This window comes from Saccostrea echinata, unplaced genomic scaffold (genome assembly GCF_033153115.1).
Source record: "Saccostrea echinata isolate AGI-Se365-2 ecotype Australia unplaced genomic scaffold, CSIRO_AGI_Sech_v1 ptg000005l, whole genome shotgun sequence".
Classification (NCBI taxonomy): Eukaryota; Metazoa; Mollusca; class Bivalvia; order Ostreida; family Ostreidae; genus Saccostrea; species Saccostrea echinata.
This window is the reverse complement of record NW_026889754.1, coordinates 9,900,971-9,907,414: the sequence shown is the minus strand read 5'-3', so window position 1 is coordinate 9,907,414 and position 6,444 is coordinate 9,900,971. Positions and strand designations below refer to the sequence as shown.

Genomic DNA, 6,444 nt, shown 5'->3' with positions numbered 1-6,444 from the left:
GCTAGGTAATAAAACACTTGCTATTATTTCATTGCTACCCAGGGAAGAACCATACTACTGTCCCTAGATACTAGTATATAGTGGGGGAAGATCTAGAAAAGTGTTGCCCTTGGCTTTTGGCAACAGTTTCCTAGATTATCTCCACTAACTTAATTGGGACAACAAATTGACTGTTTCCATCTATTGAAGTGAATGAAGTCATATAAGAGCAAAACCTAACAAGAACAATCTATCTATTGATCTTGGCTATAAACTAAATAGAAAAACATGTAATAAATAAATGGAATGTTCGAAATATTTACCTTATCATTGTGTTATTTTTGTTTTGGCCAGCGCAGTTATCCATCTGCAACACAATATCTTTCTCTCCATATCCCCAATGCTCCAAAAATGATGCAGAAGACTGACAACTGTGTTAGCTCCTTTGCCTACCTCCTCAGCTTCATCAACCAGATAAAATCTTTGCACACCTATTGCAAAAATAGAAATTATTGTTTTATATGCAGCCTGTATGTTATTCCATGTTTTTTATAAACATCATTTGTCTTCCTGGAGTTATTCAATGATATAAAATTTATGCAACATATCAACTGTCTAATAATTGTTTATATGTACCTGCTCCTTCTGCACAAACACCAAAGGCTTGGCACTTTCTAGGGGTCTTGAAAAATAGTGGCCCTACTTCCTGTGCATGGTGAGGATAGTGGACTTGTTGAGCAAAATCAAAGCTGTATGTCTGGGTTATGTTACGTGTGCACACTTGCCTTTCAAGGAAAATAAAAAAAAAATATGCATGTAAACTGAGATTATTTTCCCCATATATTGTGTGTTAGTATAATCAGACTGAGAGTGATAATAGATTACATGCCTGAAACAATAATCTCCTGTTAATTTGATGTGTTAATGTGTAAAGTAAACAGAATTTATAAATTAAAAATAACATTTACTGAGCACACCTGTTTCAACTTGATCCAAGTTGTTTGTACGATACAAATCTTTAGACTGCAGACGCCTTTTTCTGTAATATTTCCTCTGTTCCTTAGCTCTGTCCAGGTGACAGGTATACTCTTCCAGCATGGTCTTCTTTTCATCCTCAGTCAAGTTCCCTGCATCGCTGATGTTGTGAACATATCTTTGGCATTTAGGACACAGATCTGTAGCTGGTTTCATGATAAGAATATGTGGCATTTGCTCCAACCAGATTTTCTTAAATTCTGATAAACCTACTTGCCTACAAAAGTTAAAAAAGATAGTTAAGAAGACTATCACATTTTAAACAATGCTTAAATATTAGTGTGCCTTGATATTATATATTCATTGACATGTACTATAAGTGTCTTTTCTGAAGCCTATTTAATAATATCAGAGAATTAAAAATTAGAACTGCCCTGCAAAATTGAGATATGAGTTATTTAAACAGAATTATGCAAACATACCTGTAATTCTGCATTACTGCTGCTTGATTATAAAGTTCCCAAACATCAGACTTTGTCTTATCAGAAGGAAGCAACAAAAGGACTTTGTTGCCTTCAGATGAGTAGTTTGGCTGTCTGCCTGGCAGTGGGAGTCCATTCTTCATAGTGTATATCTCCAAGAACTGACAAACACGCTTTACATCAGTTACACCGAGTGCATGTTTAGGCATTTTCCCAGTGTTTCCATAAATCCTTGGCTTCAGCCTTGAGACCATCTTTATCAAGAGAAAAAGCTATGTTATTTAGCTTAAATTTTCCAATACTGTGGCAAAGCAGAAAAGTATCCCGACAGACCTGCTGTCCCGCAAAATAATACTTCTGTGCTACTCTTTCTCGTTCCTTTATTTTTTGCTTTTTACTCATAGACTGGGTCCAATATGTACTAGATTTTCTGTGTGCTTCTAATTGAATTTTAACAGTTAAATCCAGTTCCTCACTTGACATTTCTTGACACTGTTGTCTGTATTCGAGCATGTGACTAAATTCTACTTTCGTACTACACGGAAAACCATACAACTTACTGCATCCACATGTTTTTGTTTGGAATACTGCAACACAATTTGCGTCATCTAAGTCAACTGATCTGTGTTCTATTTCAGTGTCTGAATCTGAAATATTACCAGTAATGTTTGTAGCTCGACTTTCCTCTTCCTCATCTTCGGACGATGACAAGGGAACGAACTCCGTGTGATTTCCAAAATACAATTCATTCAAAGATGTAATTTCATCGATAAAAAGTTCATCTTGATGAAGAATAATTTCATCAGGAACTTCACTAACTGTGCTTTACTGGCTCATTATTAATATAAACAAACTTCCTTCAACATCATTGAATCTATAGACTGTCGTCTGCGAAAATTTCCGCTTATTGTTTATACTGGTTACGTACTTTCGCTTTTACTACGATCGATAGCTCTAACATGATATATTGAAAAATGACAAATCGGTATATTAAAATCCACGAAAAAAAATATCAATAGTTACTGAACGAATCTTTTAAATAAAGTAAGTCTTTTAAAATTAATATTCCGGATGGAAGTTATAGGACTAAGTAAAACTTTTTGTTTTTCTAAACAACGTGATTTAGTTAAAACGTTGTGCAACAACAAAGTGTGTTTTTCAGCGGTATTTTCTCGATTATGACGTAAAACTCAACAAGCCTGGTTTTGTTGTGGCGACTCATATATATATATATATATATATATATATATATATATATATATATATATAATGTTAAAAAGTGGCCAAATAGTCCATATAAGTGGGAATAGCAGGGCAGATTACCCAGGCCATAGCGCCAAGTTTTGGAGCTACACCCTGATGGACTTGGGAAAGAAACCAGATTGTAGATCTTCAACTTGTTTAGGTATGATTCCTCATTATTAAATGATTACACAAGTCTTTGTTTAAAGTAAATACAGACATTGACTTTTCATTTTCAAAATATTGTTTTCTATTACCTGATACATGTTGAGTAAATTCTGTAATTTTTGATCGGTATATTAAATGTGAGTGTTATAACAGCTCTTTTTTAAATCATAATTTAATCTTTTTTTTATATATAATGAAAATGTGTATTTTTAAATTTTTAATTATTTAGAGTAATGAAGGAGGATTTCCCAGATGGAGAAAGCGGGCGTAGTGAAAGGCATTGAGTTTCTTCAAGAGAATAGGATCAGGATCAGTCATTTTGTCAGCGGTCGACATCTCCAGGTGGCAAAGATGTTCGGCATGTTGCTAAAGGTAGGATGTGATTAAAAGTCAAATTTTAAAAAAGTCAGTCTTTCTCTTAATTTTTGCAATATAACTTCTATTTGGGAGCAAAATTTCAAAAATAAGTCAATTTTACAGGCTTAAAAAAGAAACTGCTAGCCCTCAGTAAGGAAAGGGATTGTGAAGACTTGACACAATGGATTAAAAGTTTGACGAACAACCTATACTGGATCCCTTCATCTACACCCGAAGATGCACAAGATGAAGTTTAGTGGGAGAAATGGACCAGCATATCTAACCATGTGCAGAATGTTCATGGTGGCCATGGGGATCACTTCCCTCGCTGTGAGCATCAAGATCAAGGAGGAAAAGGTGGCTGCGACCAGGTGAGTTCCTTGATAGAGGGGGCCTGGAAGCAGGAAGGAAGGGTAACTTCCTTTTATCAGATCAGACCATGAAGAAATACTGAACTGCAAAATACAAGATTTTTTTTTACTGCTGATATTGAATCAGAACTTATTCCTTTCTGTTGATGAAATAGCTCATTTCAAAAGTGTTGAGAATGGTAGGCATTTCAGGAGGAGTTCGAATCTCGACCGCGACTGACCTAAGTGGATAAAAAATGGGTAGCAACTTTTCCTTCGCCATGCGCTCGGCACTTTGAAGTGAAAGTTGCGGGTCATTCGGAGGAGACCATAAGTACTGAGACCCCGTGTCACGGCAGGCGTTGGCAAGATAAAGATCCCTCACTGCTCAATGGCCCTGAGTGCCGAGTAAAGGTCAAAATTTGAATCCCTTCACCAGTATATGGTGACGTCTCTATATGAGTGAAGAATTCTTCAATGGGACGTTAATCAACATACAATCAATCCTGTTAAATTAGAAATAAATGAGAGTTTTGGGGTAGTTCAATACAAGGGACAAATAAAACAACGGAAGAAAATGCTAGGCTTATCAGGAAAGCAGAAAGAGGTGTCTTGCAAAAATATACAAGAAATCGAGCAAAACCATTTAAACACAAGAAAAAAAAATCATGAAAAAGAAAAGACACAGCTGATATTTGGTAATTTTGATGGCATAGAGACTGATAATCATGTTAAATAGGAAGGAAAGACGAAGATATCTTGAAATCATTGTTAAAAAACCTGGAAGATCGAAGAAGGTTGGTGGCCAAAGTGAACTTAATCCTTGTTGCAAGCAGCAACTAAATTTAGTATACTCTTAAAACCAATTTGATAAGCCCTACAAGTGTTTTCAGATAAGACTGTCTCTAACAACTTGATTGTCTCGTGCTGGATATGAGTTGCTGAAATTTGATTAATACAGGTTGTAGTGATGTCTGCATGCAATATAGCCTGTCAGAAACGGTCCCACTGCTGACGAAAAATCGAATTCCAATTGAGTTTCCTCTAACCTACATATACTGGATTTCTAAACTGCATAAAAATTCTTGCAAGTAATGATACATTGCCGGTGTAAAGACAAATAACGATCCCCGTATAATTATGACAACAGGTCATTTTCCGACGTGGAAAACGACTTTTTACCTGTAGAAAGAAATGGCATCACCCTAAAAAATGTCATACCCTAAACGAAGAAAAATGGCCACTGTAGAATAATATTCCCTTGTAGATTTTATGAGTGACTTCTTTGGGTTTAAAAGAAAAGGAACTATAAACTCCATGTCGTTATATCCAGCCTTTCTTGTTTTTTTGGATAATATACGTTTTAATTATTCATCCGTTGAGTACTGTGGTTTGTTCAAATAATATTAGTTATGAATCCAGTTTTAAATATTGGCTTAATATTAAGTTTAAATGGTTTTTATAAGGTTTCAGTTTGTTTTTTAATTCCCATCAGATATTTATTGATTTTTTATTCAAAGAAAGGTTGTTGTTAAATGAACTGGTCCCCAACATGGATGGATAAAACAAAACGTATCAGGTTTCCAGGTATGAATTGTAGTGCCTAGAATAAGTAATAAATTGTTAATAGCTTAACAAGTAGTGAATTTTGTTTTGAATACACTCCAGTTCAAGTGACAACATAACTCTGCCTACTAATTCTTGATTTCGATGAATGGTGTTGCCATGGCTACTAAATTAAACATTCCTAAGAACTGAGTTTGCTTTGAAAAACAAAGAGGCATTGCACTATTGGAGGAATGATAGTTTGTATAATTGTGTACACCTACAATAAATACTGTCCTATCCATTGTTATTTTTGTAACGTATCTAAAGGTCGTTTTGGTTTACTAGTTACATACTGGGATTTTAAGCTTGTGAAATGCATTGGAGGCAACAATGTTCAAACGTGATTGGAGATTACTATCCTTTTTTCTTTTGATGGCGACAACCTTATCAACGCAATTAAATTGGAGAGGGAAAGGAATTAATAATAGCTCTTATGTCTAAAATTCAGGCGTAATAATGAGAAACAGAGTATTAAACATCTCTCTCTCAAGTTGTCTTATTCTACTATATACACGATTGTTGTTGGTAAAGATATCCAAGGCAATAGATCAAGAAGCACTAGTAATGAACGATATTGTCTTCATATATTCTACACACCATATTACCAGCAACTGGGACTGCCGATGCAACTGGGACGACAGACGGCAAAGTTGTTTTTCGCTATGACAGAGACCTGATTTTTATCGTATTTCTAACAATTTATAACATTCATTTACGTGTTCTTGGTTTCCCATTTTTATCATATCATAAACTTTTTTTCTGTAGAATATAAAACTATGACTTATTAAAACAAAATAAGAACAGAACAAAGTGAAAATTTCAATCGTCGTTCAAGAAAAGCTTGAGCTAGGTTCACTTTATGCATAAAATGGCCCTGTCCTTATAACAATTAATTGACTATCACCCTCTGTCCCATTTCATACATCAAAATAAAGTAGAGACTTAGCGCTCTCATTTTCTACAACAAAATTTCTTTTTGAGAATCCAGGTATTGGAAAACAGGCTTTGAGAAAATGCAGTGTTCTTGAATTTTGCAGAAAACATGCGTATTTCACTACCTTCTGCAAAGAATTAAAATATGAGCACAGCCCACGATCCAAAAATTAAAACATGTTTTGTGATCTTCAGAAACAGATCTTTCATTATGTAATTGCATATTTTGGATCAGAGGTTGTGCTCTATATGAAATATTGAAAAAATACCTCGACATTTGGCCATTTTTAAGGGAATTTACAGGAAATTGGGAAAATAACGCATTTTATGACGTCATCATGCATGGACAA

General features: G+C 34.8%; 1 pseudogene; it reads right to left on the bottom strand.

Moving 5' to 3' along the window:
- Nucleotides 1-250: 250 nt before the first annotated feature.
- Nucleotides 251-2,273, bottom strand: LOC133180043 (uncharacterized; annotated as a pseudogene).
- Nucleotides 2,274-6,444: the final 4,171 nt, after the last annotated feature.